The sequence below is a fragment of the Zootoca vivipara genome, chromosome 15 (genome assembly GCF_965207765.1).
Source record: "Zootoca vivipara chromosome 15, rZooViv2.hap1.1, whole genome shotgun sequence".
Classification (NCBI taxonomy): domain Eukaryota; kingdom Metazoa; phylum Chordata; class Lepidosauria; order Squamata; family Lacertidae; genus Zootoca; species Zootoca vivipara.
In genome coordinates, this window is record NC_142598.1 from 25,107,777 (window position 1) to 25,133,839 (window position 26,063).

The following is a 26,063-nucleotide window of genomic DNA, read 5'->3' on the forward strand; positions in this document are numbered from 1 at the left end:
TGAGTTGCAAAAAAAAACAAAAAAACACCCTAGAGCTTACAGAACAAAACCGACTTCAGATATGAAATCAGCATTGAAAGAACATATAAGAACAGTTGAAAAATCTCATGCAACAGAAAATGGAAAAAAAATGTTCCCCAGTGGGGGGGCGCCGAGTGTCACCCCCCCTCCAGGGTGGCACCGGGGGTGACCCTCTCCCATCAACCACCCTTGCTACGCCACTGCAGCTGAGTTGAAACCATCCCTTCTTCCCTCAGCCAATAATTATAAAGCAGGTGTTTAACTTAAGATATGGCTAGAACATTGTCCTTTTTACCAGTCCTGGGCCATTAGCAGCAGCTGGTGATGCCAAGATCTAGCAGGGAAAACTTTTTGCCAGCATGGGGATAAATTGAACGGGATAGCTCAACCTGTTCATTTCCCCCTGCCCCCCATCATAGCAAGCAAAGTACCAGGACGGACGGACGGATGGACAGACAGAGTGGCAGAGGGCAGCAATGGAACAAGTGAGGATGAGGCACAGTATGGCATTCAAACCAGGGTCTCTATTTCCTCTCATTCTGCAAGACGACGTCAACATGATAGATGCTGTCTTGCTAGCTTCTCTTCGCCATTGATCTCTGCTTGGATGGCTCAGATTCTCGACAGCTCAATTCCCAGGAGTTTGCTCTGCGAGCCTGTGGTTAAGAGTAAGAGGCCATTCTTCCTGAGCTGTAAGGAAACAGGACTTTATTTGCCCGGTCACACAGTCACACCTGTTCACTGTCAATGTTAGAAATGTGGCAGACCTAAAGAAAGGAGAAATTAACACCAGTCAGGCTCGCAGAGAAAAAAATACTGGGCCCTTAGGGGTGGCAATGTTCTGAGGCTCTAGGCCCCTACCCCAGAGTTTGCAAACCATCATTTCCTTTTAGGGTTGCCATCTCTTGAATAAAAAAAATGAGGCCCTGCTTCTCATGCAACTTTGTCAGTCGCAAAATTCAGCAAGTGAAAAGTGCTGAAGACACAAGAGCCAGGCTTCGGAGAGGGGGTTGAAACTGTGTTTTTTCAGATCCTAGACTAGAGCAGCTGACTTCTCTTTTGCAATAAATACCCTTTAACAGTTCTGGGACAAGCAAAAACGACAGTTCTCAGTTCTTATCAGATACCCACAACCATGATGATTATTAGAAGGTCCCAGGGCGAGTTACAGATACAGAGAGAGAGAGAGAGAGAGAGAGAGAGAGAGAGAGAGAGAGAGAGAGCATTAAAAGCAGCTTAAAACAATTCACGGGACTCAGCTACATTACAATCATACCTCGGTTTGCGGTCGCCTCCATTTGCGACTGATCAGTTTGTGACCACTGCGGACCCAGAAGTGTTTACATCCAGGTTCCGCGGCGCGCAAATGCGCATAAGTGATCTGCGCAGCGCGCACATGCGCAGAAGAGCCCCTCGGCTTACGATGAACTCGGGGAGCGACCGGCTCCCCGGAATGAATTGCGGTCACAAGCCGAGGTAAGACTGTAGTAAAAAGGGGGGGGGAAGGAGGGGAGCATTTTAATTGCGTTATAACACTAAGACACCAGGTGGTGCTGCAGTGTTCTGTCTTTCGGCAACGTGATTTTCCATCATGATGTTTACAACATGTTTTCCTGAAACTTTTTTTTTTATTTGTCTAGATCTAGCCACAGACACAACTAGAGTAATGGTGTGTTTAGATCAGGAGTGGGGAATCTGTGGACTTTTAGTGATGTTGAATTTCATTTTCTGTCTGCTGCAGATGGCATGGACAATGGTCAAGGATGGTGGTCTGGGAGTAATTGACTTCTGCTGGAAAGGAAATGTGGAAAACTGAGACGTCGGGACCCAGGGAAGTCCTACAAGGCATTGTTTTCTGCAGCAGCACATTTTGGCTACAAATCCCATTCATGCTCACCTAGGATTTAGTCCCACTGAGCTCAGCGTGGCCTGATTCTGAGTAGACGTGTACAGGCTTGCAGCAGGGGATTTTCCCCGCACAATATCTCTTTGTGGTGTGGATGTTGTATCTGTTGAATGTCAGGCTGTCACTAGTTAAAAAGTATAGGAAGCCTGCTGAAAAAGGCATGGCCATTATTGTAAGCACGCTGTATTGCATGTAAAAAAGGGGGGTTTAAAGTACGCAAATCAAATTGACTAGACAATTATTCAGATTAACTTGAAGCACCTTAATTCAAATTAGCACTTACTCAGACAATTATGCTTGAGCTTTATAGCTTTGTAATTAATGCATTTAGGTGAACCAACTTATCATTGTGCTTTTAATGGTTTAAAATTAAGGTGCAGATTTTCCTGGCATGGAAACCTACCTCACAGGGTTGTTGTGGGGGTTCAGCAAGGTGGAGAACCATGTGCACCCCCCTTGAGCTTTCCTCACAGGCAAGTCTCTCCCCACCCTCGATCATTGTGTGTTAAGTATAGTAATGTAATTCACTGAAATCGCAAATGCTTGTATGCATTACCACGTGTTTAAATTTGATTGGTTGGTAACTGAATTCTAGAGACTTCTCTAGTAGTTCTCATGTGATTTGGCTAATGTTGGTGACATGGGAGGCATCTAGAGAAGGAGAGACACCCTTTTATGTGAAGCAAGCTGACTTTGTTTTGGAATCCACTGTGAACACTGCTAAGTTGAATAGAGTCTTGGAGTGCTTCTTCTCTGCTTGAAAGAAGAAATTGAGCAAAGTTGCAGGAGAAGGTGAAAGTGGAAATCTCTCCTACCGTAGGAGCTGCAAGGCATGACCTAACTGAGATACAGAAGGCTGAGTGCTGAGCTCTGGAAAGAGAGGAAAAAGCAGTTGTTTGGAAGTTAGAATAAGGGATTGTAAGCCCATGCTTACAGTTGACAGCTCCCTTCTACCTCTCCTGTAATTTCAGAACTGATTCATGCCTGAGTGTACACACTCAGATGGAAAAGTGAATTTGCACTTCAGGCTGAAGGTGAGAATGCCGTGTTTGCTTTTAAGATATATAGGAGAACATTCAAACAAATCGCACAACCTCCAACAACACCCTAACCCTCAATAGAAAAAAAATATACAGCAAGGAGTAGCTTAGGTTGGATCTTTTCTGCTTGCTATGCTAGTTTTCTGCTTCCACCGAAGGCATAGCTGCCAAGTTCTCCCTTTTTTAAAGGGAAATTCCCTTATGCTGAATAGGCTTCCTTGCGAGAAAAGGGAAAACTTGGCAGCTATGACCGAAGGCTTTTTGTTTGCTTTTTAATGGGATGGCTATTTTTTAAAGGGGAGGGTACACCTGCATCCATCAATTCTATCACCTCTGTCACTTTGTTCTATGTAGGCATAGGCAAACTCAGCCCTCCAGATGTTTTGGGACTACAACTCCCATCATCCCTAGCTAACAGGACTAAAGTTTTGGAGTCTTACAGGGGAAGACAAGTTGTGATGATCATAACAATTCTTAGAAACCAAATTATGTCCACAGGTTGGAGCTGGTGTTGAAGTTTCCTTTCTCCAAACAAATCTGATCTGAGGTCGTTTCTGAAACGTCTTTGCCAAAGGGTCTACTCTTGGCGCTGCTATGAAGCGAAAAAGGAATGTTTCCAAAAGAATATATTTGTACCTATTTAACTACTGGCTTTTATTAACGTGCATGCCAGTTATGTGCTCCTGAGAATCCGTCTACAAGAACAATTACAATCAAATGCCTCCAGATTGTCCATTTGGTCCCGGGAAATAGCTCAGCCAATCCAATTATATGGCTTTCCCACAGATTTGTTTTCGACAGTCTAAAATGTCAGATGCTAAACTGGATTTTTAAAAACAAACAGGTTGAAGGATATTTTTCTGCAGCGTGATTTATCTTCAGTGGCCAACATTAAATCGGAACCCATGATATAATTTCAACAGTCTGAAAAACAATTTAGCTGGTTTGTCCATGGCTCTGCTGAATCAAGGCAGCAGGGGCGTCGCAATGGGGGGGGGGCGATGGGGGCAGTATGCCCTGGGTTCCACTCTGGGGGGGGGTGCCACTTGGCGCCCCCACCCCCGCAACTCCCAAGCCGAGCCTCCAGCCTCCCGGTAAAAAATCCACGCCAAGGCTGGAGGCTCGGCTTGGGAGTCGCGGGGGTGGGGGCGCCAAGTGGCAGCCCCCAGCCGCACCGTGCAGATTGGAGTCACCGGGGGGCGGCAATTACCCACTACATAACACACATGCACAGTGGGATGCTGCACATGCATCTTTATGTGGCGGGGTATCGCCCCCCCGTGCTTCCAAAGCCGTGTGCCTCCAGCTACAAACTCCGGGTAGAAAGCCCGCTCAGTACACCCGCCACGCTGAGTGGGCTTTCTACCTGGAGTTTGTATCTGGAGGTGCATTGGTTTGGAGGCGCCGGGGGGGGGGCGTGATACCGCGCCACGTAACAATGCATGCATCATTACGTAGCGGCAACACCCCCCCCCCGGGTGCATGGCAATTTGCCGCCCCGGGTGTCATGGCGCCTCACTACGCCCCTGCTGAGGGCAGTGGTGTGACGAATATAGGACTCCTTTGAGTTGTTTATGACTCAATTAGGAGCCACTAATTACCGCCCGGCACGCTTTCTCTAGCGCCTCTGCTCCGTAGACCCGGGCTGGCAGTAAAACACACAGCAGAGTTCTTCTTCTTCTCACACACAGCGGAAGCTTGTATAGCCGTTGGATAAAAAGCCTCTTAAGAACACACAGAGTCCAAGGTGTTCTAATAACTACTGGAGTTTATTTTACAGAGAAAATAACAAACAACCTGGTGAGAGCGCAGACATCTTGCGACCGTCTCCCAGGCAAAAAACGAAACCAACTGATACACACAGAAACACTTCTAGTACATTCTGTAACATGATATCTTCCTCAGTGGTCAGGTGCTACACAGTACACAGTTAACCCCTTGGTTACTTGTTACTCCTCACACCCCCTCTCACCTGAACACTGGGGATAGCGGGTATCCAAACTTACCCCAAAACTAACCCTTCACAGAATTCCCCATGCCGTTGGAAACTCAAGGGTTTTGTGAACCCATCTGCTAGGTTCTCTTGGCTTGGACAATACCTCAACTTTACCAAGCCTACCTGTATGCTCTGACATACGTTTCGGAAGCGGATGTCTAAGTGTTTGGTTCTGGCCTTGAACTGTCCAGACTCCGCCAGTCTCAAAGATGGTTGATTGTCGCCCCAAACAGTGATGGGCTGGCTACAATCACCCCAGATTTCCTGGACCAAACATCTGTAGTACTCCAACTCAGTGCATGTCGCAGACAACGCACAGAATTCGGCTTCCGTGGAAGACATTGCTATTAGGCTTTGCCTGCGCGACCGCCAACCAATCAGGGCATTTCCAAACTTGACTACCAAACCAGTCACTGACTTCCTGTCCTCCTGATTGGCCCAATCAGCATCTGCAAAACAAGTGAGTTGTGGCTCACCTTGCGCTGACATCTCCAAACAATACTCTTTGGTCTCCTGCAAATACCTAAGCACTCTCTTAATGCCATTCCAAGCATGCACGCTAGGCTTCGATGCTTCTCTACTGAGCAAATTGACTGCAAAAGCAATATCTGGTCTGCTCCATTGTGATAAATACAACAGACTCCCTAGCGCTGACTGAAACACTTCAGGACTCTCAAACGCTACTTTGTCCTTCACTTGTGACTCTTTCACAAAGTTTGTCTCCATGGGTGTTCTGACCCCTTTACAGTCAGACATTCTGAACTTCTCCAGCAAATGTTCAATCTTGCCTTTCTGACTGAGCAAAAAACTTCCACCCTCAGTTCTGTCTATCTGCACACCTAGATAAACATTCACTGCACCTAGATTCTTGAGTTTGAACCTCTTGCCTAGCTCTTTTGCAAACTTCTGCACTTGCATCTGGCTCTTTGCTAAGCAAATCAGGTCATCAACATAGACAAGCAACAGTTCTTGCTGTTCTCCTTCACCTCTGAGATACAGACAACTGTCAGCTAGACTCTTCCTGAAACCTAGGCTCTTCAAAACAGAATCAAGACATGAATTCCAATTTTTAGCGGATTGCTTCAGACCGTAGATCGACTTGTGCAGCTTCCACACCTGACCTGGCACGTCACTCTCAAACCCTGGAGGAGGCAACATGTACAACTCCTCCTGGAGGTCAGAGTTCAAATAAGCGGTGTCCACATCAAAGTGGTTGACCACTAGGCCTCTCTGCGCTGCAGTCGCTAAAAGCATCCTGAAAGATTCACACCTCGAAGTGGGACTAAAGACATCTGTGTAGTGGATTCCTTTCTTCTGAGTAAAACCTCTAGCCACTAATCTAGCCTTGTACTGAGGCTCTCCAGTCACTGTGGGTTTCAGCCTGTAAACCCACCTACAACTGACTGCTTTCTTACCTTCTGGCAACTGTGTTAGGCTATACACACCAAGAGATTGCATGGAGTTCAACTCTTTCTCCATTGCAACTTTCCACTTACCAGCTTCCTCTACTGACAACTGTTGCACCTCTTCAAAGCTTTCAGGCTCACACACTGCTAGGTTCGCCCATATACTGACAGCTGAAAACCTTTCAGGTGGTTTACCTTTTGTGGTGCGTTTTGAACGCCTTGGTCCCACATCTTCCCCCTCTAAATCCGAACTGCTTGTCTCTGACTGTGGCTCTCTCGGACTAGCAGCACTGTCAAGAGACTTACTACGCTTCGCAGCCCCCTCTGGGCTTGCTTTGGGTGAAGTGGGTGACCTACCACGTTTGCTGTACTTCCCAGGCTTGACCTGGGGTGAAGTCGGTGCGCTTCTGACTACTTGCTTCACTTCCCTAGGAGCTACACCACTTGGACCAGCTGCCTGACCTGGATCTGGTCCTGCAGCACCTGGAACTCCAGCATCAGCCACCTGAGTTTCCTCTTCCTGGTCAAAACCTGAAGACCAGTCAAGAAGAACTTCGGGGTTAGCATGAATGCGTCTCCAGCCCTCTTGTTCACAGAATGTAGCACTCCTGCTAATGTGAATGCGGGTTTGGTCCCCCTCTGCTGGTACAAACCTCCAAGCCTTTGAATTTGGTTCGTAACCACAGAAGATCATTTTCCTGGATCTTGATCCTCCCTTTCTGCGCTTCTGCTTTGGAATTAGAACCCAAGCCTCACGCCCAAAAGTTCTGAAATAGTGCACCTTCGGAACTTTGCCATACAACATGTAGTAGGGTGTGTTGTCCAAAACTGAATTAAAAGCGCGGTTTGAACAAAAATTCACAAATTTATAACATTCCCCCCAAAACCTCTGGGGTAATCCTGCATCAAACAACGTTGCCTCTACCAGTTCAGACAGCGTTCTAAATTTTCTTTCAGCTAAACCATTTTCCTGTGGACTAAAAGGGGCGGTTTTCCTGTGCCTAATTCCCTTGCTGCGGAAAAACCCTTGTAGTTCTGCACTCAAAAACTCCCCCCCCCTGTCACTCTGGAAACACTGGACAGTGAGAGAGAACTGTAGTTCTACTTCGGCTACCCACTCTTGTATCACTCTGGCAGCCTCCCCCTTCTCTTTCAGTGTTATGACCCAGGAAAAATGGCTGAAATCATCCAAAAGACACAAAACATATTTTGAACCACCTAAACTTGACGTTGACATCGGCCCAGAAATATCCAAGTGCACTAACTGAAATGGTTTTGTGCTCTTCCTCTCAGACCTAGGATAAGAGCATCTCTTCGTCTTCGCTTTCGCACATGCGCGGCACTGCAGGTGTTTATTGCATGGCTTGAACCTGCAACCTTTGACAAAATCAGGGGCTTTTTTCACATAAGGAAAAGACATGTGACAAAATTTCCTATGCCAAGCATGAATACAATCCTTATGAATAGCGCCCTCTGTGCCCTTTGGGGTATTTGCACTTTTAGCCTGAGCATCACCAGTGTTACTTCCACCTGCTTGCCCCCTCCCATCTAGGACAAACAGACCATCAGACCCAACAGTAACGCTTACCAGCTCAGCCCCATCTCTGGCAATTTTGCAAACACCATTGGCAAAACTTATTTCAAAGCCCTCACGCAATAAGCAAGACACGCTTAAGAGACCATTCTCCATGCCTGGTACAACATAAACATCAAGGTTAGTGTCTAAGCATTGCATATAAAAAAACACCCTTGCTTTTAATTGTTCCAGAAGAACCATCAGCAAGATGCAGGCTTTTTTCATCTTCAAGTGGCCTGCAGTTCAGGATCTGTCCTGAAGGCGGTACAAGATGATGGGTGCTGCCTGAGTCTATAATAAAAGTGAAACTGTCCTGTTGTCTGCTTCCAACCGTTGCTAAGGCAGCAGAAAGATGTTGGCTGGCAGGCTTATCTGTAGTCTTCCCACGTCCTCTGCCTCGGCGCTGCTGGCTGGTCCCACGACCACGTCCGCTGGGTTGCCTGGCACCTGGCTGAGTGACCTTGGCTGCTTCCGGAGCTGGGCAGAATCTTGCTACGTGCCCAGGCTGCTGGCACCGAAAACAAAGCCTTGTTGCGCACGCACTCACAGTGGATTCCTCAGTGCTTTTTCCTGCACCCCCACTGGCTTCTCTGCGCCCACGGCCCCCCTTCTCAGCTGATTCTTTCTGGCGTCGCAGTTCCTCATCCGCCAAACGACCAGAAACGTAAGCAATCGTGAGTTCATCTTCAGGCATTGCCTCAAACGTTAAGCACAAATGCTCATAGGCGTTTCCCAAACTAGACAGCAAAATATAAACTTTTTCCTTCTCTTTGAACACAAGCTCATGCCGCTGCAGCTTATGGAATGCATCAATCACATTGGCAATGTGCTCCTTAATGGGTTGCCCTGGTCTCAGTCTCAACTCAAAGAGATGCCTCATAGCATGCAGCTTAGCTCCAGCTGTTTTTCTCTGATGGACCCTTTCCAAACTATCCCAGGCTTGCTTAGCATTTTCAGCATTTTGCACATAGGGCAGTTGCGTAGCATCACAGCTCATGACAATGGCACATAGAGCCTTATTGTCTTTCCTGGTTACTGCTGCAAACCTCTGTGCTTCAGCTGCTGAATTATCAGCGACAGGGGTTGGAGGATTTAACACACAAGTCCATAAATCCTTTCCCAGCAACCACATTCTGGCCCTTTCTCTCCACTCTGCATAGTTGTCGCCATTCAACCTCTGGAATGGCACGACAAATGACTCCTGTAGCTGCTCCGCCATCTTGTCCACCCCAGGGCTCCGTGTCCAGCACTGTACTCACTCAGAATAGCTGACGTTGCTCCTCCGGGTAGACTGCGGATCCCAGCCTTCAGTCCAGGGTCTTTCTGCTAGCAAGTGCATCTGTTAATTGCCGACTGCAAAACAACAGGTTTCTCCCAGCTAGCTCTTTACACCGGCTTTCTCCAAGGCTTTTACAGCTGCAATCACCTTTTATTGCTTTGGTGATTGATTAGGTTCAGGACCTCTTATCTCCCAGAACCTGTCATCCATAACCTGTGACAGGTGGATCCACGACCTGTGACCCATAACCTGTGACGAATATAGGACTCCTTTGAGTTGTTTATGACTCAATTAGGAGCCACTAATTACCGCCCGGCACGCTTTCTCTAGCGCCTCTGCTCCGTAGACCCGGGCTGGCAGTAAAACACACAGCAGAGTTCTTCTTCTTCTCACACACAGCGGAAGCTTGTATAGCCGTTGGATAAAAAGCCTCTTAAGAACACACAGAGTCCAAGGTGTTCTAATAACTACTGGAGTTTATTTTACAGAGAAAATAACAAACAACCTGGTGAGAGTGCAGACATCTTGCGACCGTCTCCCAGGCAAAAAACGAAACCAACTGATACACACAGAAACACTTCTAGTACATTCTGTAACATGATATCTTCCTCAGTGGTCAGGTGCTACACAGTACACAGTTAACCCCTTGGTTACTTGTTACTCCTCACAAGTGGCCAGTCTAAGCCAGAATCCTGCTCTCACAGTGGCCAACCAGATGCTTGTGGGAAGCAACCCTCTCCTGCTCAAGCAACCCTCTCCTCTCCTGCTTTTCCCTGCAACTGGGATTCAGAAGTATACTGTCTCCAACTAGGGACAAAGTGCAGCCATTGTGACTAGTAGTCATTAGCCTTCTCCTCCATGAATTGGTCTAATGCTTCCCCCCCACACTTTTTATTAAATTTTCTGTTTCACATTTTAGAATATTCATTTAAGCAACCTTAAAATATCAATGACTCCCCTTCTTTTCTTTCCATGGTTTATTTTGCATAACATAAATCCCTGCATATTTTATATAAACCAAACCATTCAGTATTCCATTATTACATCCATCAAAACTTATTTACTTTGTTGAATTTATCTTAATGCTGCCCACGTTTTCAAATATACACAATTTTCCTCCAAATATTCAACCCACATTTTCCAATCTTCTTTAAACGTACATTCTTCTTGTTCTCTTATTCTATACGTTAGGTCCGCAAGCTGCGCATATTCCATCAGTTTAAGTTGCCATTCTTCTTTAGTTGGGACTTCGCTCATTTTCCATTTTGGGGCTAACGAAACACGGGCTGCAGTATGGTCTAATGCTCTTTTAAGACATCAAAGTTGGTGGCCATCACTGCCTCTTGTGGGAGCATTTTCCATATTTAACTATGCATCGTGTAAAGAAGTGCATTCTTTTCTTTTTGTCCTGAATCTTCCAACATTCAGCTTCATTGGATACTTCGCCAATTTTAGCGTCATGAAAGGTGGAGGAAAACTGCTCTCTATCCGCTTTCTCCATGCCATGCATAAATTTGCAAACCTCGAGTCTATCATGTTGCCTCTTATTTGCCTTCTCTAAACTAAAAAGTTCTTAAATTACAGGAGAGGTAAGAAGGGGGCTGGTTTTGTGATGGGCCCCCTTGCCGACTCTGTTTTTAAAGCTTTGGGGGCATGATTTGCCCAAGACGGGGAGGAATTGGGGGAACAGGGCTTGTGAATGCCATTAAGGTCACCATCCCTAATTATAAGCATGGTTTTGGTTCCTGAGTTGCTGATCCAAAAGCCATACCCAATATCAATAGGGTGATGACTTAACAGAGTGCCAAAAGAAGAAGAGAGGAGCCACTTCAACAGAAAACAGGATATAAAAGTCAGTAAGATTTGCATATTCTAATTTATGTCTAGAGCGGCAGGTGCAAGAAATAATTGCTGTGATCTAAACAGAAACGCAATTGGAGGAGATCCTGGGACCAGGAGTGCTGTGTGCCTTGTTCTGTCTGCTGTTCAGGTGCTCACTATTAACGGAGCAATCTCTAGGGCTGCCTGCTTTCCCTTCTTGGGATTCTTTATCCTTGAACTGGACTTGAATCAGCCAACCCTTCAAATAAAGGATGGCTTCAAATACTGATGACATCAGGCAGAGGACTACCCTCTACAAGGCAGGACACATGGCTGCCATATCCTCCATCATTTATCTCATTAAAGTAGGAACATCCTATATAATAATAATAATAATAATAATAATAATAATAATAATGTTATTTACACCCCACTCATCTGGCTGAGTTACCCCAGCCACACTGGGTGGCTTCCAATATACAGTGTACCTTGGTTTTCAAATGTCTCAAAAGCCTAAAGTTTCAGTTTTCAAATGCCGAAAACCCGGAAGTAACTGCTTTGGTTTTCAAACGCTTTTTGGAAGTTGAACATGCCACGCGGCTTCCGTATTGAGTTATCTGTAAACAAAGGCTTCCAGAAGTAAATGCTTCAGTTTTCGAATGTTTCGGAAGTCGGACAGGCTTCCGGAACAGATTACGCTCGAAAGCCAAGGTACCACTGTATATAGGTAAAAGGTAAAGGGCCCCCTGACCATCAGGTCCAGTCGTGTCCGACTCTGGGGTTGCGGCGCTCATCTTGCTCTATAGGCCGAGGGAGCCGGCGTTTGTCCGCAGACAGCTTCCGGGTCATGACAAAGCTGCTTCTGGCGAACCAGAGCAGCGCACGGAAACGCCGTTTACCTTCCCGCCGGAGCGGTCCCTATTTATCTACTTGCACTTTGACCTGCTTTCGAACTGCTAGGTTGGCAGGAGCTGGGACCGAGCAACGGGAGCTCACCCCGTTGCAGGAATTCGAACCGCCGACCTTCTGATCAGCAAGCCCTAGACTCTGTGGTTTAACCCACAGCGCCACCTGGGTCCCTACCACTGTACTGTATATAAAAACATAATAAAACATTAAACTTTTTTTTCAAAAAAACCTTCCCTGTACAGTACAGGGCTGCCTTCAGATGTCTTCTAAAGGTTGTGTAGTTACTTATCTCCTTGGCTTGGGGGGGGGGAGTGTCACATAGGGACGTCCTAAAGAAAAGCGGGACATTCCGGCATCAAATCAGAAACTGAGATGGCTTCTGTAAATCTGGGACTGCCCCTGGAAAATAGGGACATCTGGAGGGTCTGGGCTGGGCTACTCTCCCAATTGGTCACAAAAAGGTTACCTTGGACCTCTCCTCTCCCTTACCAGGCTTACAGCTCTATGTTTACTGACCCTCCTCCTTTCTTCATCTATTATGCATGCTCATTGCTGCTAAACATTAGATCTCTCTTTTAAAACCACAGCACACCCTCATCTCATTGGGCTTCGCTTCTCTGCAAGCAGGGGGGACGGCTGTTTTCTACTCCAGCAAAAGCAAATGTTGACTGTCTCAGTTGCCTGTGCGACTGAAGGGGCAGGAGGGGGGTGGAATATGCAGAGGCACCCAAAGCGACAATAAAGTCAAACGTGGGCTGTGATGTTGTCACATTTAGATATTTGCTCCATTTTTCCTCTTTTGAATCCTCATAGAGAACTCTGACTCATGAATCTTAAGCAGGACTCTGGACGTGCCTCGCATTATTTTTGCTCGCCTCTGGACTCGAGAATCCATTCAAGTCGGAGAAAATAAATATTGTGATACTTGGCAGCATCTCCTTGCGGCTTTGATGCCCTTTGAAATCTTCTAACTTTCATACCAGAAAGAACAATGGCTTGCGCTGTGAAGGCCGCAGAAACATCAGCTCTGATGCAGGCAAGGCGTATATCAGTCCATGTTTTGGTGGGGACAGGGGGAGGAAAAAAAAACATTGATTATGTCTTCAAAGGATGCGGCTTCATGTTTTTTGTCAGTAAAGATTCATCTCTGGAAAGCGGACTTTCAAAATGGGTCAGCCCCTTTCCTTGCTCAGAACTTCTGACATCATAATAAACGTTGCCAACTGTTCCAAAACGTCCACATTGTTGTGCCTCTAACAAATATTGGCAGATTATAATGTCTCTGCATCCATGCTGTGAAAAGTTTCAGCTTCTGGTTTTTGAACACCAGGCTGCTTTCAAAGGTGTAGGAGCAAACTAGGTCATGATTTCAGGTCAGCTGGCAGCCCTAGTAGTCATTGCTCTTGAGTTAATTGAGTTAAAAAGAAGAAGAAGAGCAGAATAACTTTTAATGAAAGAGATCAAGAAGTTCCATCACTGCAGTTGGTTTAGTTTTTGATTAGGATTCCTCTTGCAGCTGCAGCCAACTCCTCCCCTGTGCTTTTCAACTGCTAGGTTGGCAGGAGCTGGGTGGGACTGAGCAATGGGAGCTCACCCCATCGCGGGGATTCAAACCGCCAACCTTCTAATTGGCAAGCCCTAGGCTCTGTGGTTTAACCCACAGCGCCACCCGTATCCCTTATACCGCGTCCCTTATACTGCATCCTGCACTCTGCGTTAAGTTTTGGGAAAGCACTAGAATGATAATGAACTTCAAGCGCTTTTTTTTCCCAAACAGGCTGGCTCCCAGACCACTGTCTGAAGAACAGAGTGGCCCCAGGCATGCGAAAGGCAGCAGTCCGTGCTTTAAAATTAGCATGCACTGCCTCCCCAAAACCTAAATCAATGCCCCCCTCCCTACTTGAAACAGAAGTATCTGATCACCGTGATGGATATCTGGATATATAAATATACAGCTGGCTGGTGCTGTATCAACCCAGGTGCTGGTTTCCCCACCTCTATGCTTAATGATTTCCCACCTACTACAGTGGAACCTCGGTTTATGAACACCTTGGTTTATGAATTTTTGGTTTACGAACGCCGCAGACCCATCTGGAACGGATTAATTCACTTTCCATTACTTTCAATGGGAAAGTTCACTTCAGTTTATGAACGCTTCAGTTTATGAACAGACTTCCGGAACCAATTACACCCATGCTTCATGTTAAGTATGCTTCAGGTTGAGTACTCCGCGGACCCGTCTGGAACGGATTAATCCACTTTCCATTACTTTCAATGGGAAAGTTCGCTTCAGTTTATGAACGCTTCAGTTTAAGTACTCCGCGGACCATCTGGAACAGATTAATCCACTTTCCATTACAGTACTTTCAATGGGAAAGTTTGCTTCAGTTTATGAACACTTCAGTTTATGAACAGACTTCCGGAACCAATTGTGTCCATAAACCGAGGTACCACTGTATTCATAAATGGCCTAAACTCTGCTGAACTACAAAATGTAGGGCAATGATGTGGAACTGGATTTGGCAAGTTGTTTCCGCTCCAGCGCCCTCAGCTGCTGGTTGCCAGGGCTTTTGCTGTGCAGGGCTCTCTCCAAGCCATACCCTCCAACATTTCTCTGATGAAAACCGGGATGTTCTATTCAGTAATAATAATTAAACAATAACTTTACTGTTTAGACCCTGCCCATCTGACTGGGTTGCCCCAGCCGCTCAGGGTGGCTTCCAACACATATAAAAACATAATAAAACATTAAATAAAACTTTTCTATATAGGGCTACCTTCAGGTGTCTTCTAAAGGTTGTATAAGTTACTTATCTCCTTGGCTCGGTGCGTCACATAACTCCATACCCTCCAACCTTTCTCCAATGAAAATAGGGACATCCTAAGGAAAAGCGGGACGTTCTTCGTTTCATCATATATCATTTCCCCAAAGCCTTTAGCTTTTTTGCATGTCAACCACCAGAGTGGATTTGATTTAATTCAAATTGATTTAAATCACAATTTAAGACTTGATTTAAATCCTTTTTTTTACAGAAAGACTCATTCTTGCTGGTATAATCTTAATACTTACAATAAGATGAAGGTTTCATTTTTGGAATAATAAATTTTCAGAGTAGTATTTACAGTTACATCAAAAATTACTGATTTGGTTATACTATTAGAAATACATAGACAGATAATTATGAAATTATTGTGAGGTTTAGTAAGTTAACTGTTTATATTTGAACAACTTTTCTGCTGTCATTTATTGGAAGGAGAAAAAGAATAATTTCCTTAATAACAATTTAAACAATTTATTTAACTAAAACAATAACATTATAGCATATGTATCCATGTTTGTTATCTCATGTGGTTAAACAATTTTTTAAATAAAACCCAAAAACTTTGGATTGAGTTTTAGCATACATGAAAAACTTAAACTAAATCCTTATTTCCCGATGAATAGCCTTTGAAATATAATGTAACTTAAATAGAAAACTATCTTTAGAAAGATTTGTCCTCCAAAAGCATTTTATTTTTAAAATCCGATTTAAATTTTAAAAAATCTGATTTTTTTAAAATTAAAAATGAATTAATTTAATTTTTTAAAAATAATTGATTTTTATCCACCCTGTCCGTCACTAATAATAATAATAATAATAATAATAATAATAATAATAATAATTTATTTATACCCCGCCCATCTGGCTGGGTTTCCCCAGCCACTCTGGGCGGCTTACAACAGAAACATTAAAATACACTAATTTCTTAAACATTAAAAGCCTCCCTAAACAGGGCTGCCTTCAGATGTCTTCTAAAAATCTGGTAGCTGTTTTCCTTTTTGACATCTGATGGGAGGGCTTTCCACAGGGCAGGCGCCACCACTGAGAAGGCCCTCCCTCTTCCTGGTTCCCTGCAACTTGGCTTCTCGCAATGAGGGAACCGCAAGAAGGCCCTCGGAGCTGGACCTCAGTGTCCGGGCAGAACAATGGGGGTGGAGACGCTCCTTTAGGTATACTGGACCGAGGCCGTTTAGGGATTTAAAGGTCAGCACCAACACTTTGAACTGTGCTCGGAAACGTACTGGAAGCCAATGTAGATCTTTCAAGACCGGTGTTATGTGGTCTCGGCGGCCGCTCCCAGTCACCACTCTAGCTGCCGCATATGGAAGAATGGCCTGCCCATCTATTTGCTTACATTTCCAGCCTGGAGAAAGGCTCCTGAAATATGTTAGCAAAGGTACCAAGTAGTCGTTGCAAAGGAGAATATTCCACAGATGGGGAGCCACACTTGAAAAGGCCCTTTCCCTACCTTCCAAGCCTTTCTCAGATGGGGATGCTGGAGAAGAGCCTCACATGAACATCTAAGGGCTCGGGTTGGTTCCTGTAGGGAGAGGCATTCCAGAATAGTGTAGTTCTGTGTTCGTTATTGACTCCTAGCAAACCTTCCACTCTTGCTTTGCTATCTCCTCCTTGGTTTCCTCCCCAGCTACCTACAGCACCTAGAGGGGAAATGCCTGGATGTGGATAGAGTTATCAAATCCACAGTCTTGAGCAGCAGAAGAGTTATAGCTGACGGCATTATTGGCTGAGTTTTGATCTGAGCTGTGTCTAATTATCCTTTCTTTTTGGGAGAACAGCTGCTATGTTGTGAATGTATATGGCTACTTTTTCCCCTTTTCCTTTTTTTATTTTTAATATATGAGACAAAAGTGCCTGGAGCCGAAAGTTGGCACACTTTTTAATACACATGCTGTCGATGAAGGGGGAGGGATAATATTAAGTAGTGAGAGAGTTCACTGAAAGCACAATTATTCTTTCTTTTTACAAACCACAGAAAAAAAGTGTTGAATCATGGGAAAGATGGATGAAGACACAGCTCTTAAAACGACCAGCTCTTTATTTCAGCTCTGAGTCCTGGACTGAACAGTAGCTTAGCTGACTGGCTTATATAGTGCTCAGTAACTTCCAACAGTAACAAACTTCTCCTAGCTACCCAATCTGTGAACAGAACTCTCAATCCTTCATTTACATGTTGTGGACCTGAGTGAGAACTGCAGCGACAGTGGGCAGGGTAAGAACTGCAGCCACGGTGGCCACTTACCTTCCAAGTCCCGGACTGCAGAATCCGGGACTGGCAGCTGTGTGACACCGGAAGTTGTGTCGACGTAACTTCCGGTGTCGCTTTGCCCTTCTATGGGCACCAAAAATGGCTGCCGCCGGCTTCGAAACTCGCTTCTACGCATGTCAGGAAGTGCGCCGATGCAACTTCCGGTGTCGCTCTGCCCATCTATGGGCACCAAAAATGGCTGCCGCCGGCACCGGAAGTCATGTTATGCACTTCCGGACATGCGTAGATGCAACTTTTGAAGCCGACAGTGGCCATTTTTGGTGCCCATAGAAGGGCAAATCAGAAAAAAATGGCCACCGGCAGGAGAAAATAACGGAGAAAAACGGGAGATGAAGTGATACGGGGGACCACTGGGAAAAGGTAAGTAAAAACGGGGGTTTTCCGGGGAAAACGGGGTACTTGGCAGCTATGGGTGGCCAGAAGGAGTACTGAAGTTAACTTTATACATAACACCCATTGTGGACCTGAGTGAGAACTGCAGCCACGGTGGCCAGAAGGAGTACTGCAGTTAACTTAATACATAACAAAAAGTTTCAAAGGCCTGTGGCACACTGCATCCCCCCTCCCCCCCAGTTATGCACTCAAGATGTGCTTATTGTAGCCTGTGTTCTTTAAAATACCATATATTATATAGGTACACTCAGGGTCACAGCCACAGCATACCATATTCTTCCATGTATAACACGCCCCCATGTATAAGACGACCCCTGTTTTGGGGAGGAAATGGGGGGGATTTCCCAGAGTTGTTAAGCTTTTTGGGGGGGGATTGCTCAGACTTGTTGAGCTTTTTTGGGGGGGGTTCCCGACAATTGCTCACCCTGCCTGACCACCTCTGCCAATCACACGCATCGACAAAGCCACTAATCGCCTGCCCGCTTGCCGCCAGTAGCTGCCAATTGCCCGCCCAATTGCCGCAGCAGCCAATCAACAGCAGACCTTGCTGCAGCCACCAATCACCTGCCCAGATGCCGTTGACAAACTCCTGCTCATGACAGCCACCAATTGCCTGTTTGACCTCTGCATTATCTGTAGATAAGATGACGAACAATTTTTAGCATTTTTTAATAATTAAAAAAACCTTGTCTTATACACGAAAAAATATGGTACATTTAAAGGACATGGTTCCCCCCCCCCAATCCTGGGAACCTTAGCTCACCCCTCACAGAGCTCCAGTTTTCAGCAGCCATAGCAAACTACAATGTCTAGGATTCTTTGAGGGAGGCCATGTGCTTTGAATGCATGGTGTGGATGTGATCTGTGGGGAAGGGCAATAGATCAGTGGTAAAGTGAATGTTTCACAAGCAAGAAGTCTCAAGTTCAGTTCCTAGTATCTCATGATGGGGTGGGGGGATCCTGTACGGAATACTGGAGAGCTGCTTGAAGCCAGTGTAGACAATAGTGAGCCAGGTGGATGACTGTTCTCAGATTTATTGATTGATTTAACTTATTTCTCACATTTATATCCCACCTTTCCCCCAAGGAGCTCAAGACGGTATGCATAAGTCTCCCCCTCCCCATTTTTATCCTCTGTGTAGGTTAGGCATCCCCAAACTCGTCCCTCCAGGTGTTTTGGGACTACAATTCCCATCATCCCTGACCACTGATCCTGTTAGCTAAAGGTGATGGGAGTTGTAGTCCCAAAACATCTGGAGGGCCGAGTTTGGGGGTGCCTGGTGTAGGTTACCCTGACAATGAGTGACTGGTCCCAGAGTTTCATGGCTGTGTGGATGATTTGAACCCTAGTCTCCTAGGCTGGAGTGCCTGGACTCCATTAGCCCCAGCTAGAATGACCAATGGTAAGAAGATTGGGACTTGGAGTCCAACAACATCTAGATCAGGGTTTCCCAAAATTGGGTCTTCAGCTTTTGGGGGACTACAATTCCTATCATTCCTTACCACTGGTCCTGCTAGCCAAAGATGATGGAAGTTGTAGTCCAAAAATTGCTGGAGACCCAAGTTTGGGAAACCACGATCTAGAGGGTTGGCTCCCCTGCTTATATATATTAAAGTACATTCCAACCCAACAAAACTTAACGGTTTCTACAACCAGGGCTGGCTCTAGGGGCAGGCTGGGGGGCGCCGGGCGCCGGGTCAGCAGGGGGCACTGCACGGCGAAGCCGCACTGTGCGCTGCACCCACCAGCCGCGGGAAGAAACAGGGTGGGGCGGGGGCGCCGGAGCAATCTGCGGACCACGCCGCCCGGGCGCCCGACCCGCTTAAGACGGCTCTGTCTACAACTCTCGCACACCCTTTCTGCATCACTCCACGACGGCTGGGCTGTGCCCTGTTATAATCTTATTAAGCCACCGGCCCATTTGGTATCGGTGCACTAGATATCACTGCATACACAAAAAACCCAAGAAAACTCCTTATTTATGTTTAAATGGTCTCCTACGTCAACGCTGCTCCGCAGACCATCAATCCAAAGAAGCTCTTAGCCGAATGAAAGGAACGGCTTCATGCTCCTAGCCACTCTCCGCTTGGAATTCTGCCAAAGGCATGATTGCAGAAACAAATCATTTTAACCTCAGCATTTTTGGTTTCGAGAAAGCTCTCCAAGTGGCACGATAGTTTCTGTCTCCCTATAACAGCAGGCACAGCTGTGGACTCTCCACCTTAGCGCTCGTTCCCCCCCTGGGAGTCTTCGAAATGCGCACAAGACAATACAAATACACATTCATAGCACTGGTGTGGGAGCCAAAAGAGAGGCAGGCATAAATTTCAATTGGCTGCAGATGATGTCCTTTTCATCTGCTCAGCTAGGATGACTTCACTGGCACTTTTATAAATTGTCAAGACTAGGGGGCTAAGGAGGAAGTGAGATAATCTTCCAGGAATCAGATTGCTTGGGCAATGGTTCTTCAGTGCCCCCTTTCAACTGGAAGTGACAAGCACATAACCTATTGTTTTTTACACACATATATTTCTCTCTGTCTACTATTTGGGGGTGGAGGCTATGTACACATTAGCGACTTGAAACACAGTGAGGTCATCTCCTCCCCCCCCCCCCGCTACATTTCAACTCGCTTTATTACTTTGCTGTACACAGCAGAGAGAGGACAAAGATGCCGTCACCCAGTATGAATAACTTGATTTGTCGTCCCCACCCCACCCACAACACCTTCAGTTCCAGTTCTCATCTGGGCACCCAGTAGAGCATGAGACTCTTAAATCTCAGAGTCGTGTGGGTTTGAGCCCCACATCGGGTGAAAGATTCCTGTATTGCAGGGAATTGGACTAGATCAGTGTTGGCCAAACTTGGGTCTCCAGCTGTTTTTGGAATACAGCTCCCATCATCCCTAGCTAACAGGACCAGTGGTCAGGGATGATGGGAACTGTAGTCACCAAACAGCTGGAGACCCAAGTTTGGCCAACACTGGACTAGATGATTCCCAGCTGCTGGACTAGATGATTCCCAGTTGGATCACAACTCCCATCATCCCTGACCACTGGTCCTGCTAGCTAGGGATGATGGGATTTGTAGTCTAACAACAGCGGGGGACCCAAGTTTGGGAAACACTGGCTTAACTGCAGCTGACGTTTTCAAATCGGATGGAAGCTGATTTGAGGGAAAATTTATCAGCAGTATTTCTCAAGAAGTGACAGGATGTGATGGATTGTGGCTACAGTCATGTATAAAGGGGACCCTGACCTGTTAGGTCCAGTCATGGACGACTCTGGGGTTGTGGCGCTCATCTCACTTTACTGGCCATGGGAGGTGGTGTGCAGCTTCTGGGTCATGTGGCCAGCATGACAAAGCCGCTTCTGACAAACCAGAGCAGGCATCCCCAAACTTCGGCCCTCCAGATGTTTTGGACTACAATTCCCATCATCACTTACCACTGGTCCTGTTAGCTAGGGGTCATGGGAGTTGTAGGCGAAAACATCTGGAGGGCCGCAGTTTGGGGATGCCTGAACCAGAGTAAATGCATGGAAATGGCGTTTACCTTTCCGCTGTAGGAGGAGGAGGAGTTTGGATTTGATATCCCGCTTTATCACTACCCAAAGGAGTCTCAAAGCGGCTAACATTCTCCTTTTCCCTTCCTCCCCCACAACAAACACTCTGTGAGGTGAGTGGGGCTGAGAGACTTCAGAGAAGCGTGACTAGCCCAAGGTCACCCAGCAGCTGCATGTGGAGGAGCGGAGACGCGAACCCGGTTCCCCAGATTACGAGGCTACAGCTCTTAACCACTACACTACACTGGCTGTAGCGGTACCTATTTATCTACTTGCACTTTGAGGTGCTTTCAAACTGCTAGGTTGGCAGGAGCTGGGACTGAGCAACGGGAGCTCACCCCGTCACAGGGATTCGAACTGCCGACCTTCTGATCGACAAGCCCTAGGCTCTGTGGTTTAACCGACAGCGCCACCCGCGCCCTACAGTCATGTGTACTTGACTTCAAACCGGAGCCCCAAAAAATGGCAACATGTCCACAGCCTAAGAAGCCTGATGACTTGCAGGGGTGGCCTCCATGTTGCCTTCATGTGCCCTAGCAATGTGTTGTCAAGAGGCAGATGCTAGTCTGAGAAATCACCTGAGGGCTGAAGAGTAACTCAACAACAGCTTCACAAGTCGTTCACTCCATCATGGACATAATAAACAAATCCTGGAGGCTATGCCCCAAACACTCTCGTGGCCTATTTTTGCTGAATGTGTGTGTGGTCTACTTTCCCATCTGTGAGTGCTGCTGGAGGCTGAACCCTTTCCTTAAAAAAAACATTCCTGTGATCTAGGAACAACCAGGCACCTCTGAACATAATATTCTTTCTCTCCATAACTGAACAGGAAGCGGGTATTCCCTCCACAAGCCCCAGTTTGGTGTCATCTGCAAATTTGAAAGCTGGAGTCCAATAACACCACATGTGGTGTTAGAAGCTGGCGTGACAACTCTTTCTTAGGTACTTTTTTGGAAGGAGTCATTGATCTTTGCTCCCCAACACGGGAAATGCAGATGAACTGTTTCTCCCCCTTGTTCAGCTGACACAGTGCCCGATATAAGTATACCAGGAATACGGGCAAAAGTCCTAAGACAAAGCCTTATCCTCATGGACTTGCCGACAGCTTGTCTATTACAAAGCGATTTATCTCAAAGATGTTATGCCTGTACTTCGGTGGACATTTCGTTGAATGTTACAGACAGGAGTGGAGAAGAAATCTGGGTGGATTACGTACCCACAAAATGACTGAGGCTGAAAGGTAAAAAGGTAAAGGACCCCAAGACGACTATGGGGTGCAGCGCTCATCTTGCTTCAGGCTGAGGGAGCCGGTGTTTGTCCACAGACAGCTTTCTGGGTCATATGACCAGCATGACTAAACTGCTTCTGGTGCAACAGAACACTGTGATGGAAACCAGAGCACACAGAAACGCCGTTTACCTTCCCACACAGCAGTACCTATTTATCTACTTGCACTGGTATGCTTTCAAGCTGCTAGGTTGGCAGAAGCTGGGGCAGAGCAATGGGAGCTCACCCCATTGCGCAGATTCAAACCGCTGACCTTCCAATCAGCAAGCCCAAGAGGCTTAGCAGTTCAGACCACAGTACCAACCGAGGCTGAGCGGACCATGCGAGCATCAAGCAGGCAGCTGCGTTTACTCATGTCCATTGAATTGATATGTAATACAGTCTCCAGATAAGCAAGAATTGATAGAGCAGGGCAGCAGGGCAGGGATGTTCACAAAACGATCAAGACTTATGCTCCTTCAGGCGGAGGGGGAGGGATACAGGAAAGCTCCGGGCTTTCAGTAACAATTTATCTTGTGCTTGTAAGGGGCAAAACAGATGTGACAGGCGATAGACCTGTGTGTCAGAATCATCTCACTGCACATTTCGATAGGGCGGGGGATAAAGGGGCTAAATGGCACTAGCACAATATGGGCTGGATCGAGAGGGTGCCGAACTTCACCCATGCTGCCTCCCCAAAACTCTCTCTCTCTCCAGATGTTTTCTTCCTGATGGGGCTTCTCCTTCCAGGGTAACGAACCAGGCTGACATGCAGTGAGAAAGTTGCACCTTTCACCTGTGGCCTTTAATTCCTGAGACACTCTAACAGTTCTCGGATGGCGTACTTGTACACCTCAACACACTGTTTAGGAATTACTGGCTTTGGGATTAGGTGTTCCTGCTGAGCAGCTTATCAGTTATGTGGGCTTCAGCCTGTTGAAGGGCATTCATGTCTACTTCATAGATAGCACTTTTTATCCACTTTGTCCTAGCACCTGAGAGTAACAGGAGCCTAGCCAATGGGTGATAATGAAGACCTAGAATCATATGTCTACAGGGATGAGAAAATATGAGAACTTCAGTTTCTCCCAGTTCCTAATTGTTTTTCAATCTCACGTTCTGTCCCCTACATTTCTAGGTCAGATGGGCGGCATATAAAAATAAAATAAAATGTTGATGATGAATCATCTCCCCAGGGATGCTCACCTGGTGCCTTCATTATACACCTTTAGGTACCAGGCAAAAATATTCCTCTTCAACCAGGCCTTTGTCTGATTAACATCCTATGTCATTTTAAATGTGTTTGTGGTGGTGTGTGTTATTGTTTCTGTTTCTATTATGTACTCTGTGTTTTTGTCTTGCATTTTTATGCTGTGAAGCACCCTGAGATCTTAGGATGAAGGGTGGTATACAAATTTAATAAATAAATGAAAATAAATAAAATGGGAGGGTAGGACTTCAGATGCAGCTAGCAGAATTGGGAGCAAGTTATTGTGCCGGTGGACTTCCCAAAGGAATCTGGTTGCTCACAGTGAGAATGGAATGCAGGCATTTGGACTGATCCAGCAGAGCCAGTGTGGTGTAGTGGTTAAGAGCGGTAGACTCCTAATCTGGGGAACCGGGTTCGTGTCTCCGCTCCTCCACATGCAGCTGCTGGGTGACCTTGGGCTAGTCACACTTCTCTGAAGTCTCTCAGCCCCACTCACCTCACAGAGTGTTTGTTGGGGGGAGGAAGGGAAAGGAGAATGTTAGCCGCTTTGAGACTCCTTTGGGTAGTGATAAAGCGGGATATCAAATCCAAACTACTCTTCTTCTTCTTCTTCTTCTTCTTCTTCTTCTTCTTCTTCTTCTTCTTCTTCTTCTTCTTCTTCAGTTCAGGTAAATAATACTGATCTGACAGCTTTGTGTAGGATGTGGCTCGAGTAGAATTACTTACCTTTTCGTTGAGGAATCTCTCATAGGCTTCCAGACGACGCAATTCTGTTTTAACCCCACAAAAGCCACTGCTATCATTTTGGTGAGCAGGCACGCCAACAAGGCGACGCTGGATGATTCTTTGTGGGGTGAATTCCATCAAGGTGTGCGCACACAGGTTCTCAGCATTGGAAATGGCTGAATCACTCGTGGTCTCCTGTGTAGCTAATAAAAGGAAGAGAAATGATTTCGTCAAGAAGAGCCATTTATTTCACAGGTCTGTGGGCAAGGGGGGCTGGATATTGCTTCCCCTCCATGCTTCCCCTCCGCCGAGAACGTTGCTTTTACCGTGATGAATGCTGCCACCTTCCGCGACGTGAAGAGCACGAAGTGGTACGTCGTGTCCCTTCACAGCTGCTTGTCTCCTCTTCCCTAAGAAAACAAATGACAGCTCGCCTTAGTGTCATCCTTCCCCCCCCCCCAACTCCTTTCTTTAAATGACTTTTCTCTTGGAGATTTATTGCAAGAGCTTTGCGAGAGATTTGTAGCAAGCAGTGCTCAGCCTGTAGCCTTACATCCCCAGTGCCACAGCCATAATTCTCCCAGAGTGGAATGATAGAAGATCACAATGGCTAATAATGTATTATGATGATACTGTCTGCACAAGAAAGATTGTGTTCCGTTTTCAGCAGCTCATTTGGATCGCACAGAACTTTTCCTCACCTCGCCGAAACAAATGGCGTTTTCCCGGCTGTGCATGCAAGACAAGTAAATTAAGCAACAGCAAATAAATTAAAATAAGGCAGCTATCCTGTCACTATCTGGCATGAATTTGACTTTCACAAGGAGCTGCTATGAGGAAGATGTGTGTGTGTGTGTGTGTGTGTGTGTGTGTGTGTGTGTGTGTATAGTTCCTGGTGCCTTAGATTCAATATGTCAGGATGATAGGCAGTGACAAATGTTTAGTGGCCTGTTCCAAATGAACCACATATAAAGATGTGTCTTTTCTCATGCCAGCTAAGGCCTTTGGAAGGGGCTAAGTGGAGCCCAAATTGATGAAACGGGAATGCTGTGGAAGTAGAAGGAGACAAGTTGCAGAGAGAAGCATCTCTTCAGGACCTACTAAGGGGCAGGGAAATTGTTATGAGAGCCAGAGGAGGTGTGTTGACTTCCCAAGTCCTGCCCCTCATGTGTGACATGGAGAGCATCTTGCATTCAGTTCAGTTGGATTTCCTTCCACGTAAGTGTCCCTTGTGGGTTAAACCACAGATCAGAAGGTCAGCGGTTCGAATCCCCGCGACGGGGTGAGCTCCCATTGCTCAGTCCCAGCTCCTGCCAACCTAGCAGTTCAAAAGTATGTCAAAGTGCAAGTAGATAAATAGGGACCGCTACAGCGGGAAGGTAAACAGCTGCTCTGATGTGCTGCTCTGGTTCACCAGAAGCGGCTTTGTCATGCTGGCCACATAACCTGGAAGCTGTACGCCGGCTCCCTCGGCCAATAATGCGAGATGAGCGCCACAACCCCAGAGTCGGTCACAACTGGACCTAATGGTCAGGGGTTCCTTTACTGTTTACCTCCCATCTGTAGAATACTCTACTGTGGGAGACATGCCTGTTGCCATTATTGTCTGTCTTTAGGCACCAGACGAAGGCTTCTTTGTTTACCCGACCTTTGACAATAAAGATATCTGAAGGCAGCCAAGAGTGGCTGGGGCAACCCAGTCAGATGGGCACCATATAAATAAAGTTATTACTATTTCCTCCTATGGCTGTGCTTATCTTTTAGCAGGGTGGGTAGGACTTGTCCTTATTCATATTTTACTGAACATGCTTTCTATGTAATTGTATTGTTCATAGTTTTAA

General features: G+C 46.3%; 1 long non-coding RNA gene across 1 annotated transcript; it reads right to left on the minus strand.

Annotated features, from left to right (window-relative positions):
• Positions 1-436: 436 nt before the first annotated feature.
• LOC148683424 (uncharacterized) lies at positions 437-24,634 on the minus strand. The gene is made up of 3 exons (XR_015947335.1): positions 24,549-24,634; positions 24,223-24,425; positions 437-788 (listed from the first exon to the last, which is right to left on the minus strand). It is a non-coding gene; the product is annotated as an uncharacterized LOC148683424 (long non-coding RNA).
• Between the last annotated feature and the right edge of the window lie 1,429 nt (positions 24,635-26,063).